Below are 13,880 nucleotides of genomic sequence, written 5' to 3' on the forward strand. Positions count from 1 at the left end.
ACACATGATGTGTTTATAAGAGCAGTTAATGGTTATAGACACCCTGAATGATGGATAGTAAATGGACATTTCAAAATTTTTTAATATTGATGTTTCTTTTAGTGGGCCTTCAGTTATTATGCTTATGTTATTAGCCTAACTACAAAAATGGATATCTCTTTTTTTTTTAACTCAAGCCATTTTATAAGGAAGTCAGACCCTAAATCACCATCAAGCACTAAACAAAGATTATGTCTGATTGGATCCAAATACTGGTAAGCTATCTTTACTGCCTGAACTTTGAGTTGTTTAATTTTGATCCGTTAGGTTTATGGGGGGTCTTGTTAAGGAGAGTACTTCAGTTCCTTGATAATTTTTAAACTCAAGGATAACAAAAATACATAAACAAATGACTATAAAATTTTTCATGAGTGTGAAACCGGTTTTTCACTCCCTGCTTTAAAGATAAATTTGGTCCCTTTCTCACATAAGCAGTCAATGCCTCAACTGAAGCTGTTACTCAACAGCCTACCAGTCTTGTAGAAGGAAGCTGCTCTCCATGCAGGCCTCTCTGGAGCAACCTGAAGACAGGAACTTGGCCTCAAGAAAATAAGCAGGCAAAAAAGGGTAGGTGAAAAGAAATGGGGGTAGACACAGCAGACCCAAAGAAGAAAATAGAAATAAATTGATAGGAATATTCATAAGTAACTGTCAGAGTCACAGAAAGATTAAGATCTCCTAAGAACACAAATATGAATTTGGCACTGGAATTGTTAAAAAAAAAAAAAAACTAGCTACAAATCTGGGAGAAGAAGGAGTACACAATCTAATAGTTAACAAATGCTTTAGTTATTTGGGTTTTTTAGTTGGTGTTTGCAGTACATAATAATTACATTTATCTTGGGGAGCTGGTACATAGACATAACACATCTCAATTTTTTTTCATTCCCTACACTTCCTCTCCCTCCCCATTCCTTTCAACACTTGGTCTCCTTTCCATTTGCAAAAGTTCTATTTCCATTTTTCTCCTTCAATTCTTTTGTCCAACCCCTTTCCTTCCCCCTCTCTCCTTCCTCCCTCCATATCTTGTTCCCCTTCCCATTTGAACAATATCTCCCTACTTCCTATAATCAATTTTTTATTTTTCTCTTTATCAAATTTTAAAATCTGAATTGGGTAAAGAAAGACTTGATTTGAAAGGATATTGCAACAAAGGAAAGAGAACTATTGCAGTAAAGAGTACAATACAAACATAAGAGCTATAAGCATCTCAAAGGCCAGGCAAAAGGTCTTTTCTTTGTATAGGGAAGAGCAAACAAGGCTAGAAAGAGCCTGGTATGTTAATACAGGGGTAAAAATGGAATTTCTTCCTGAGGTCAGCAGATTTTTATGAGGGGCCATTAAGGAGGAGTTGTATTCTAGTTTAGGTCAAATTTCAGGATACTGAAGAAGAGAAGTTTTAACTGTTTGGTGAAGCTAACAAACATTTTGTTTCTCTTGAACTATGGATATACACAGTTCAGTTAATCTTTTATTAGGCAAGGAATGGGAATTGAAAGGGACTGTATCTGGCCTGTCGTAAGTTTAAAAAGAGAGAAAACATGAGTCCTATCTAACTCGTATGAGGTTCTTTGCAGTAAGCCTTTTTTCTAAACACAAAAGGGTGAATGAATTTTTTTTTAGGTGGGGGGGTCGGTACCGGGATCAAACTCAGGACCTCTCGCGTGCTTGTCAGGCAGGCGCAGTGCCACTGAGCTAAATCCTCAGCCCAAAGGTGAATGAATTTTTTAAATCATAGCTATTAGGGCTGGGGATTTAGCTCAGTGGTTTCGCTGCCTGCTGCGCAAGCGCAAGGATCCAAGTTCTATCCCCAGTACCAAAAAAAAAAAAAAAAAAAATCATAGCTATTATCCACGAAGAAAGGGCTCAAGTAAAGTGTAACATTATTAATGACTTCTGTGAGCAGCAGATCCCACTGTTGCAAGAGCAGAAAAGAGCCATTAACTTGACCTGGAATATTAATGGAAGGCTTCACAAGCAGAGAAACTTGAACTGAGCTAGGAGTATATATCCTTGGGCAAAGATGTTGGGGGAGGGCTCCTCCAGTATAATACCCAGGATGAAGGAACAACCTGAAGTGGAGGGGAAATGACAGAATGTGGCTTCCAAGAGAAGAGAGTGAAGATGGTAAGAAAGAGAATGATTGAAAAAGAATTATAGAGGTTGATTGTTTCCTGACTATGAGGGGTCTTGAATACCAGGGTCAAATAACTTTAGTTGTGTCATAAACTAATGCAGAGTTTTTACATTTTTGCAAAAAATAAATTATTTAGATATTATTTTCAGAATGTGAAATATGAGCCACAAAAAGGAGAGAAAAAAATAGATTCAAGGGCCACTTATACAGAGATGGGAATTATGTAATAGGTACGGGGAGAAACTAGTGAAAATAGGGACTCCAGACATAAAAAGCACCCACTTTACCATTTCACAACCATCAAAACTTGATGGATTCCCCCATTCAAATTTTTCCTAGGACAAAATAGTGACCAATGGCTACAGCCAGGAACTTAGTATGAGTTTCTAACTGAATAAGCCATTCTACATAGTTAATTCAACAAGTCCATACATATAGCAGCTCCAAATCCAAAAGAATAAGACCTCAGGTGGAAAACAGAGGTTAAGAAGTAAACTAAAATTTAATAGAAACTAGAAACGGCAAGAAGAGCCTCATCTCATGATTAGTAACACAGTCACAACTTCTCAAAGCTATATTCTCTAATCACAGGGTCTAAAGTAACCTTAAGGTACTTTCTACCCCATTACCTGCTTATTCCTTTCTTAGCAGTTAAAAAATTCTGAAATTATTTTGTTCATTCATGTGTTTACAGATTCATGGTCTGCCTCCACTATTTAAATATAAACTCTATCAGGCAGGGATCTAGTCTGTCTTATTCATCAATCAACCCATAACACATAGAACATTTCACCGCACACTAAAAGCCATCAATAAATATTTATGGAGTAAATAATTCTTGGCATCTCTTTGGTAAATCTCTAATCCATGTTACTTCTGTGATCAGATTTGTTTAAAAGCACATGATCATTATGAATACAAAAAAGGAGAGATAGTTGACAAAGAAAATAATTTAGGATAAGTAGGATGAAAATGTTGGAGACATCCTGACCTGGTAATATGAACACTTGAGTATCAGATATATAGAGAACTTTTTTCTAGAAAAAGATGTGGGCAGATGTGAGACTAAATTCATAGGATGCATTCATCAATTGGTTCCGTATTTATTGAGTCAGATATGTTCATTTCAAATGCTTCTTTGAGAAATCTCATAATAAAGGAAATATAAATATAGTCAGGATTCAATCTGCATTTAAACAGAAGGGGATGACTTGAGCAAAACTTGTCCAAAGTGATGCAACCAGGAAATCATGATACTGAAGATAAACACAATATATAGGAAATAAGACCCAATGTGAAATAGAAGCAGTACTTAGATTATTTGCAAAGAGGTTAGTGACACTTCTTGGGGGACCAGAGAGAACACAGAATGGATACTAATTACCGACTTAAAATTGAAGGTGAAAATATTTGAAGATGAGAAAGATTCTAGGTCTTTCTGTTCTAGAATTACAAAGTGCAATCATCAAAAGTGAAAAGAGCCTCAACTAATGTTTTGTTTGATATGAATTGTTTCTGCATAGCCATCTCTCTATGCTGCTTGATTATAGGTTCAAGAAATCCTCTTAGACTTTTTTCTTGTGTATTTCCCCCACCTCATTGTCTAGAAAAGTGCATGACATTTAGGAGAGCAATAAATATGTGTAGCAAAGTTTCTGTAAATAAGGAGGAGACGAGGGATTGAAGGGAGGGTAGGGGAATAAGATTTTTAAAAATCAAGATACATCATGTATAGGTACAGATTCCCTATGATGGATGTGATCATTATGTATATCTAAAATGTCCCAATAAACTTAATCAGTTAAAAAATAAATAGACAGAGCCGGGGATTTAGCTCAGTGGTTTCTCCGCCTGCTGCGCAAGCGCAAGGACCCGAGTTCGATCCCCGGTACCAAAATAAATAAATAAATAAATAAATATAGAATAGACATAAAATTTTGGATATCTGATGTCTGATTGTAGGGAGTAAAGGAAAGAGAAGAGTCAAAGATGATTTTCTGCACCACATCTGCCCACCAAGCGCAAGGTCCTGAGTTCAATCCCCAGTACTGGGGGGGAAAAAAGATGATTTTCTTTGGGCCCTGAGACATAGAAATATTAAAGTTACTTTCACCAGTTGCTTATCTTGCTTTATGTGGAAGTACATGATACATATTCTATTGTATTTGGCTTCTTTCTCACAACTTAATGTACGATTAATTTATATTGTTGTGTATAGCTTTGATGTTTTTTATCATTGTATTATTTCATTGTATAAATATGCCACAATTTATTTACCCATTTGGATGTGCATGGACATTTGGGTGCTTCCAGTTGGTGACTTCTATGAATAATGCTGCCATGAACATTCTTATAGGTGTGTCTTGAAATATATGTAACCATATTAGCATATACCTAGATATAGAATTCTCTGTATATTTCTGCCATTTTACTTTATGTGTACACATAATTTCCTGCTTTGTTTGGATTTTTTTCTTTCTTACCTTTGTGGTATGCAATTTATTTCATTTTATCATCCCATTAGTTAGGATGAAATAACCTTATTTATGTGGCATGACTACCCTCCATTGTTATCCAATACTTCAAAAATAATTTTCTGTCAACTGCACACATATTCACTCTCCACCACCACCACCACCACACACACACTATCTTCTTCAATACAGCACACTCTCCTACATTGAACCAGCTGCAATTTTAATTACAGACTACTCTTAATTTTTACATTATAAAAAAATTATTATACTAATAGTTTTATTTGCTCCTTTATTCATTTAGAATAAAATTTTCCTTGTGCCCTACAGAAGAATGTATATATTGTTGTCTTTGGGTACAGTGTTATCTATAGGTTTGTCAGGCCTTGATTTTTAGTGTTGTTCAAGGCCTCTGTTTCTTTATTAATCTGCTATCTACTGGTATTCATTTTTGCAAGTGGGGCATTGAAATATCCAATTATTATTGTAGGACTGTCCGTTTCTTCCTTCCATTATCTCAATTTTTGCTTCATATACATTGGAGCTCTATAGTTAGATACATGTTTATAATTGTTATATCTTCTTGGTGAATTGACATAAATAATCCTCTTATAAAGACATCAAGTCCTTGCATCCTGTTTTACTTATCCATTCTTTCAATCTGTCTTTTAATTGGATCATTTAATTCAATTACATTTAGGTAATTAGTGATAAAGAACACATCTGCTGTTGTGCTACTGAGTTTTGTTTTGTTTTGTTTTTGGAACCAGGGATCGAACTTGGGATGTTGTGCTTGCAAGGCAGGCAGTGGAACCACTGAGCTAAATCCCCGGTCCGAGCTACTGGGGTTTTTTATACACAATATCATTTTAATCTCAATTTCTTCATTCATTAATGCTTTCTTGTGCAATCTGTGTGTGCGTGTGCACATGTATGCATGCACCATTTTGATTCCTTTCCAATTTCCTTTTGTATTTTGCAGTTATTTTTGCATTGGTTATCCAAGGGCTTACATTTAACTACTTAAACTTGTAACAATATATTTTAATTAATACTACATTATGTTTGATAAATACACAAATCTATGCTTCTCTACATATCTATCTCTCCCTCTCATTTTTGTTGGTGCTGTTAAAAATTACATCTTTACAGGATTTAGCATCTTTACAGTGGTGCCGACGCCTGTCTCGCAAGCACAAGGCCCTGAGTTCAATCCCTGGCACCAAAAAAAAAAAAAATTACATCTTTACAAACTGTAGGCCATTTAACATAGATTTACAATTAATATTTTATGCATTTCTCTTTTCAATCATTTTTCAAAGTAAAAAAGAGTCACAGCCCAGAATTAGAACGCTAAGTTTTGTATTTTTTCTTTTCTACTATACAGATTAGTAAGTTTCACTTTGGAAAATTTGTACATGCACATATTTTGATCATCTTCACCCCCCACTACTCCCTTGCCCCACCATCACCCAGTTTCATATTGGGGGTTCAATGCATGTATTTTGTTCATATTGATCCCTCCTATTTCCTGCTCTCACACTGCTTCAATCTCCCTCTTATTCCCTTCCCTTTGTCTAATAATAGTTTCCCTTCTACTTTCTTATCTTTTTTAGATTCCACATATTAGGGAGTACATGTCTGGTTTATTTTGCTCAACATGACAGTCTCTAGATCCATCTATTTTTCTGCAAATGATAAAATTTAGTTTTTCCTATGGCTGAATAACACTCCGTTGTGTATATATACCATACTTTCATTGTCCACTCATCTGTTTCTGGGTACCTAGGCTGATTCTATACCTTGGCTATTGTGAACTGTGCTGCAATAAACACAGCTACGCAAGTATACCTACAGTATGCTTACTTTAGTTGCTCTGTATATATACCAAGGAGTGCCATAGCTGGATTAAATGGTAACTATTTTTAGTTTTTTGAGGAACCTCCATACTGATGTCCATAGTGGCTGTACTAATTTACATTACTACCAGCAGTATAGGATTTCTTTTCCCCCCACATCCTCACCACCATTTATTGGTTTTTGTATTCTTGATCATAACCATTCTGACTGAGGTGAGACAGAATCTCAATGTGATTTTTGATTTGCATTTCCCTAATAGATAAAGATGTTGAATATTTTTCCATATGCTTACTAGTCATTTGTACTTGTTCTTTTGAAAAGTGTTTGTTCAATTAATTTATCCATTTATTCAATGGGCTATTTAATTATTTTGGTGTTTTGTTAGGACTTCATATATTCTAGATATTAATCCTCTGTCAAAAGAGTAGCTGGTAAAGATTTTCTTCCATTATGAAAGCTAATCTTCATTCTGTTAGTTGTTTCTCTTGCTGGGCAGAAACTTTTTTATTTGATGTAGTCTCATTTGTTGATTCTTGCTATTATTTCCTGTGCTCTTTGAGACCTATTTGGGAAGTTTTTGCCTGTGCCTATGGTGCCAGGTGTTTCCAGTACATTTTCTCTTAGCAGTTTCAAAGTTTCAGGTCTTGTACCTAGCTCTTTGATCCATTTTAATTGATTTTTGTACAGGGTGAGATAGGGATTAAGTTTCAGTTTTCAAGTGGATATCCAGTTTTTCCAGCATCATTTGTTAAAGAGGCAGCCTTTTGTCCAATGCATATTTCTGGTTCCTTTGTCCAGAATCAGCTTTGGGGTTTGTTGGGGCCTTCTATTCTGTTCCATAGTTCTATGTGTATATTTTGTGCCAGTTCCATGCTATTTTTGTTGCTATGGCTTTGTAATATAATTTGAAATAAGATATTGTGATGCTTCCAGCCTTGCTCTTTTTGTTCAGGATTTCTCCAGCTATTCTGAGTCTTTTACATTTCTATATGAATTTTAGGACTTTTTTCCAGGTCTGTGAAAAATGTCATTGCTATTTTGATGGGATTTGCATTGAATTTATAGATTGCTTTTGGTAAAAGAGCCATTTGACAATACTAATTCTGCCATGAGAGGTCTTTCCACCTTCTTGTGTCTTCTTTTTTTTTTTTTACTAAAGAAACTCTATTCATAGAACAAGTGTGAACATTTTTTTTCATTAAGTTTATTGGTACATTTTAGGTATAAAATACAGTTACATTCATCGTTGGGATCTTGTACCTTTACACGATGTATCTTGGTTCTTATTTTTTTCCCATTTCCCTGGCCTCCCTTCACCCCCTCCACCCTTCCCTATTTACAGAGTCTTTGTTTCAATTTTTTCCTTTTCTCATATTTTTCCTTTTCCCTTCTTCAATATCTTTCCTCAGTGTTCTGAGATTTTTTCATTGCAGAGGTCTTTTACATCCTTGGTTAGATTGATTCTTGTATTTTTCTTGAATTTACCTTTGCCTTAACTGTACTCTTTATTTCATCACTGACTTCAAGTTATTGTCTTGTGTTCATTTCCACCTGAAGTGCTCAATCTATGTCTCCTATAGGATAAGTCTAGTACTGATTATCTCCCTCAATATTTGTTTATCTAGGAATAGCTTAATTTCCCATTTATTTTTGGAAGATAGTTTGGCCAAATGTAAGATTATTGACAGATGAGGGTTTTAACTTTCCATATTCTAAATACATCGTCCCTTTGCCTAAGGCCTTCATGATTTCTGAGAAATAAGGGGTTATTCAAGGCTTCTTTATACAAATGACTTCTTTCTCATTGCTGTCAAAATTCTGATTTTATTTTTGGATTTCAATTTTTGATTAAAATGTGTCTCAGTGTGGGTCTTGTGTCTTTCCTCTTTGAGTTCACTGAGCTTCTTAAATGTACAGATATTTCTCTTTTATCAAATTATAAAAAATTTAGCTTGTATCATTATTTTTAACCCAAAAATCTTGTACACATAATGGAGTATTATATGATGTTTCAATTTCAAATCAGGGTAAGGACATCTATCTCCTCAAACGTTTATCATTTCTTTCTGGTTAAAATGTTCAAAATCATGTCTTCTAGCTCTTTTGAAATATCCAGTATATTATCTATAGTTACCCTATTGTGAAATAGAACACAAGAATTTACTTCTCTTATATAATTTCTCTCTGACCAACCTTCATACATTCTTCCCTTTCCCCACCTCTAGTAACCACTATTCTATTCTCAATTCTATAAAAATCAACATTTAGATTCCACATGTAAGTGAAATCACATAGTATTTTTCTTTCTGTGACAGGCTTATTTCACTTTAATGTCTTGCAGTTCCATCCATGTTGTCAAAAACGGCAGGGTTTCATCATTCCTTATTGCTAAATACTATTCAACTACATATTTGTACACTTTCTTTATCCATGCATTCATTGATGAGCACTTACATTGTGTCCACTTCTCGTTAGTTGTGGATAAAGTTGCAATAGACTTAGAAGTACAGATGTCTTCTCAACACACTGATTTCGTTTCCTTTGAATATATGCCCTGACAAGAGTTACTGGATCATACAGGAGTATTATTTTCATTTTTGAGAAATGTACATACTTTTTTCTTATGGTTATACTAATTCAGATTCTCACTAACTGTGTAAAGATTCCATTTATTCCACATATTTACCAGTACTTTTTATCTTTGTCTCTTAGATAACAACAATTCTACCTATTGTGAGATGAAATTTCATTGTGGATTTGATTTGCATTTTCCTGATGATCAATCATGTTAAGCATTTTTTCATATGACTGTTCTCCATTTGTATGTACTTTCTTGGGAAATATCTGTTTGGGTCTATTGCCCATTTTTTAATCATATCATATCCATTTATCTTAAGTTTTTAGTCCCTTGTATGTTCTGAATATTAATTAACCTTTTGTCTAATATATAGTTTGCAAATATTTTTCTCATTCTCTAACTTGTCTATTCACTCTGTTGACTTTCATTTGCAGAAGTTTTTCAGTTTGATATAATTGTCTATTTTTGCTTTTATTGCAAATATTTTGGAGATATTATTAAAAATAATTCCTAGGGGTGAAGGGAGGGCAGGGAAATGGGGAAAAAATAAGAACCAAGATACACCATGTAAAGGTACAAGATCCCAATGATGAATGTAACTGTATTGTATACCTAATATGTACCAATAAACTTAATTTAAAAAATAATAATAATTCCTGCTACTTCTAATGCTCTATTTTTGCAGCTTCATAGTTTCAGGTCTTACATTTAAATCTTTAACCCATTTTCTTTTTTTTATCCTTTTATTGGTACATTTTAGGTGTACAATATAATGACATTCATTATTGGAGATATGAACCTTTACATAGTCTCTTGTTTCTTATTTTGTCCCCCTTCCCCTCCCCCCCTTCAACCCCTCCATGCCTCCCTATTTACAAAGACTTTGTTTCCATTTTTTCATTTTCTCATATTAATTCCATTTTCAGTTAACTTTTATATATGAGAAATATAGGGTCTACTTTTATTCCTCTTCGTGTCGTTATCAAATTTTCTCACACTATTTATTAGAAGAAATGACTTTTCTTCAATGTATGTTCTTAGCACATTCATTAAAGATTAATTGGCAGTAGATGCATATTTCACTATTTTGTTTTATTGGTGTATGTGCCTGCTTTTCTTCCAACACCATGCCATCTTGAATATATAGTATATTTGGAAATCATATAGTATAATATCACCCACTTTGTTTTACTCAAGATTACTTTGTCTATTGAAAGAGTTTTAGTTCCATATAAATTTAGAATTTTTTTCAACTTTTGTGAAGAATTTCATTCTTTTTTAGACAGGGATTATGCTGAATCTATAGATCATTTTGGGTGGTATGGTCATTTTAACAAAATCCCAATGAATAAACCTGGACTAAATTTTCATATTTTATATCTCCTTTAATGTCTTTAATCAATGTTTCATAATTTTCTGTGTAGAAATCTTTCACTTCCTTAGTTAACTTTATTCCTACATGTTTTTTGTTTTTTGTAAATGGAATTCCTTCCTTGATTTCTTTTTCAGATAAGTTGCCATTGATGTATAGAAGTGCTACTGATTTTTGCCTTTTATATTTGTTTGGTAGGCTGGTTGGTTTGGGTCATGAGTATTTAAAGCAAGGCCTTCACACTGAGCTGTATCCCCAGGTCTTTTTATTTTTTTAGTCTTAGACAGGGTCATGGTAAATATCCTAGACTGGGCTTGAAATTGTAAACCTGTCTATGCCTCCTGACCCACTGGAATTACAGGTGTGTGCAAAAAAAATGTCCAGCTTGATTTTTGCATGTTCATTATGTATCTTGCAACTTTTTTAAATCTGTTTATTAATTCTAGTAGTTTTTGGTAGAGTCTTTTGTATTTTATAAATGTACAACCATATAATTTGTTATCAATGACTGTTTGACTTCTTCCTCTCCAATTCAGAATCCCTTTATGTCTATTACCTAACTGATCTGGGTAGGACAATAATAGAGGTAAAAGTGGGTATGTTTTTCTTGTTCATTATCTTAGAGGGGAAGCCTTCAGGTTTTCCTTGTTAAGCGTAGTATTAATTGTGGGCTTGTTTTATTTGGACTTTATTATCTTGAAACATGCTCCTTCTGTACCTAATTTGTTCAGTTTTTGTCAAGAAGTGATGTTAATTTATATCAAATGCTTTTTCTAAATCTATTGAAATGATCATATGGTTTTTGTCCTTCATCCTGTTTATATAATATGTCATGTATTGATTTATATATGTTAAGCCATCCTTACATTCCTGGGATAAAGCCCACTTGATCATAGTGAATAATCTTTTTAATTTCTTCATGGATTTATTGTTATTTAGAGGGATGTTATTTAGTTTCCATGTATTTGTAAAGCTTCAAAGTTTTTCTTATATCGGTTCTATTTTTATTGCACTGTAGTCAGAAAAGATCCTCAATATGATTTCAAGTTTTAAAATTGTGTTGAAACTTGCTTTGTGGCCTAAGCTTTGATCTAACCTGGAGAATATTCCACATGTTGTTAAGAAGAATGTGTATTCTGCAGTTTTAAAATGAAATCTCCATGGATGCTTGTCAGTCCATTTGGTATAAGATGTACTTTAGTCCTTGCTCCTTATTTAGAGATTTTCATTCAAAATGGTCTGTCCTTTGTTGAAAGTGGGGTGTTATCATCCTCTACCATTATTGTATTGGATTCTGTCTCTCCTTTTAACACTTTTAATAACTGTATATATTTTATGCTCTAATATTAGGTGCACATATATTTATAATTATTATTATAATTATTATTTCATCTTGCTGAATTGTCCCCATTATTATTATATCATGACTTATTTATTACTTTTTTATAAAATCTATTTTATGCAATAAATTTATGGCTAATTCTTTTTTATTCCATCTACATGAAATATTTTTTTCCATTCCTTTACTTTCAGTCTCTGAGTATCCTTAGAGATGAAGTGAGTTTCTTGTAAGCAACATGTAGTTGAAATTTTTTTAATTCACTATCTTTTAATTAGAAAACTATCTCATCTATATTTTAGGTGATTATTAATATGTAAGGTCTTACTACTGCCACTTTATTATTTTCTAAGTCTTATTTGTTTTTACAGCTGCTTTCTTTCTCCCTGTCTTCCAGTCTTGTGTGGTCAAGTGATTTTCTCTAGTAATGTGTTCTAATTTCTTGCTTATTATTTTTGTGTATCTATTTTAGGTTTTATTTTATGGTTACCATGCTGCTTACAAAAAATATCTTCTTTAAATAACAAGCTAATAGATGGAGGGAGGGAAAGAAGGAGAAGAAAAGGGGAAGTAGAATTAAGATGTGTTATATACATGAACCAACTCTCCACAATGAATGTAGTCATTACACACTGCAAACATGTGCTAATTAAAATGAAACAATTTTGCCAGTGATTTAGCTCAGTGGTTCTTCCACCTCCCTTGAAAGCACAAGGTCCTGAGTTCGATCCCCAGTACCAAAAAATAAATAAAACATTTTTATGAATAAACAAGCTACTTTGAAATGATAGCAACTTAATATTGATTGTATTGATAAACAAAAGACAAAATAATACAAATAAAAAATTCTTGTCCTCCTCCTAATATCCTACAGCCCAAATGCTCTGGCTCATTGGCTCCAGTTTCCATTGCCAGAGTAAGTTCATGAGCTAGCGTGGCTCCATCTGCTTAGTTGCTCTTCCCTGTCTGGGTAGATGCAATTGAGAGACTGTAGAGAGCATGGTGGGACATGTGGGTGAGTGAATATGATGCTGGGCAAGTGTCATTGGGAGTTCACAGTCAGCACAATTAGAACAAATCTAGGCTGCTAAATGGGGAAGAGGAATCATGCTAAAAGCTTCTCCTCCTTATTCCCCAGAGCCAAATAAAACTGGGAAAGCTCTTGAGGAGTCAGGTAGAAGAGCTCTGAATCTGTGGGAACTTTGTCCCTGCTGTGCCTCCTCCTTCACTTACTGTCCTAGAGACCTGGGAAATCATCAGAGAATTTCCCTATCCTCCATGCTTCCCATCTTGACTCAACATCCCCGGATCTGATGCTACCCCTAAGCTTTCCTAGTTTTCCAGGACCTTCCCTTAACCTTTCTCCAGCCTCTGGAACTCTTCTGAGCTCAGTCAACACCGAGTCACCTCTTGCACCTCTGGTAAGGCAGTCACCAAATTTGGCTTTTTTTTCTCTAAGTGCACCCTGCCCTTAAACCCTGTTGTCAGAGAAGGACAGCAGGTGCCGGATAATAGCATGGTGATTTACAGGAGCTTGGAAGGTGCAGGAGAGACTTCCCAGAAGATTCAGAGAGATCTTAAAAGACTGTGTAAGATTCTAATAGAAAAGAAAGGTCATTCCAAGCTGAGGCAGGTGTATAAAACAAAGTTAGGAAAGTGAGAGCAATAATCTGAAGGCCTAGAGAATGACATATGGACTACAGCCACACTCAGAAAACCAGCTTGCTTGTATAGGCCAGGTGTTTGTACAAATAAGTAACATAAGACTTTGGGGAGGTGATTAGTTTTTGGAATGAGGATTTAGAATGGGCTGAAACTGAAGGCAGAAAGGCCATGATGAGATGGGGGTCTAATAAGTCCCAAGAGATTCTTTATCACCTCTAAGATAATGCAATAGTGGGTTAGCAGGCAAAGCATTGGAGAAGGGTTGTTGACATTCCCCACTGCCTAAAAGGGCAGAGGAGAAAGGATCTTAACAGAAGTCAGGTTCCCAGTGTAAATCAAGTTTGGAAGAAGATCTATAGAAAAGTAACTAAAAGGGGAATGATGAGTTCAGTATTGCATGGAGTAGGAGCATATCC

At 34.5% G+C, this 13,880-nt stretch overlaps 1 protein-coding gene across 3 annotated transcripts in view; it reads left to right on the forward strand.

The window, feature by feature from the left end:
• Nucleotides 1-313: 313 nt before the first annotated feature.
• Nucleotides 314-13,880, forward strand: part of LOC101708505 (interferon-induced very large GTPase 1) — a 35,235-nt gene continuing 21,668 nt past the window's right edge. For all 3 annotated transcript variants that reach the window (XM_087211807.1, XM_087211808.1, XM_004863414.3), the window contains exon 1: nucleotides 314-606. The gene's annotated coding sequence lies outside the window, so the exon portion shown is untranslated. The remainder of the gene's footprint in view (nucleotides 607-13,880) is intronic.

Source organism: Heterocephalus glaber, unplaced genomic scaffold, assembly GCF_053883595.1.
Source record: "Heterocephalus glaber isolate CG9 unplaced genomic scaffold, H.glaber_assembly_v1.0 deba00001428, whole genome shotgun sequence".
Lineage (NCBI taxonomy): Eukaryota > Metazoa > Chordata > Mammalia > Rodentia > Bathyergidae > Heterocephalus > Heterocephalus glaber.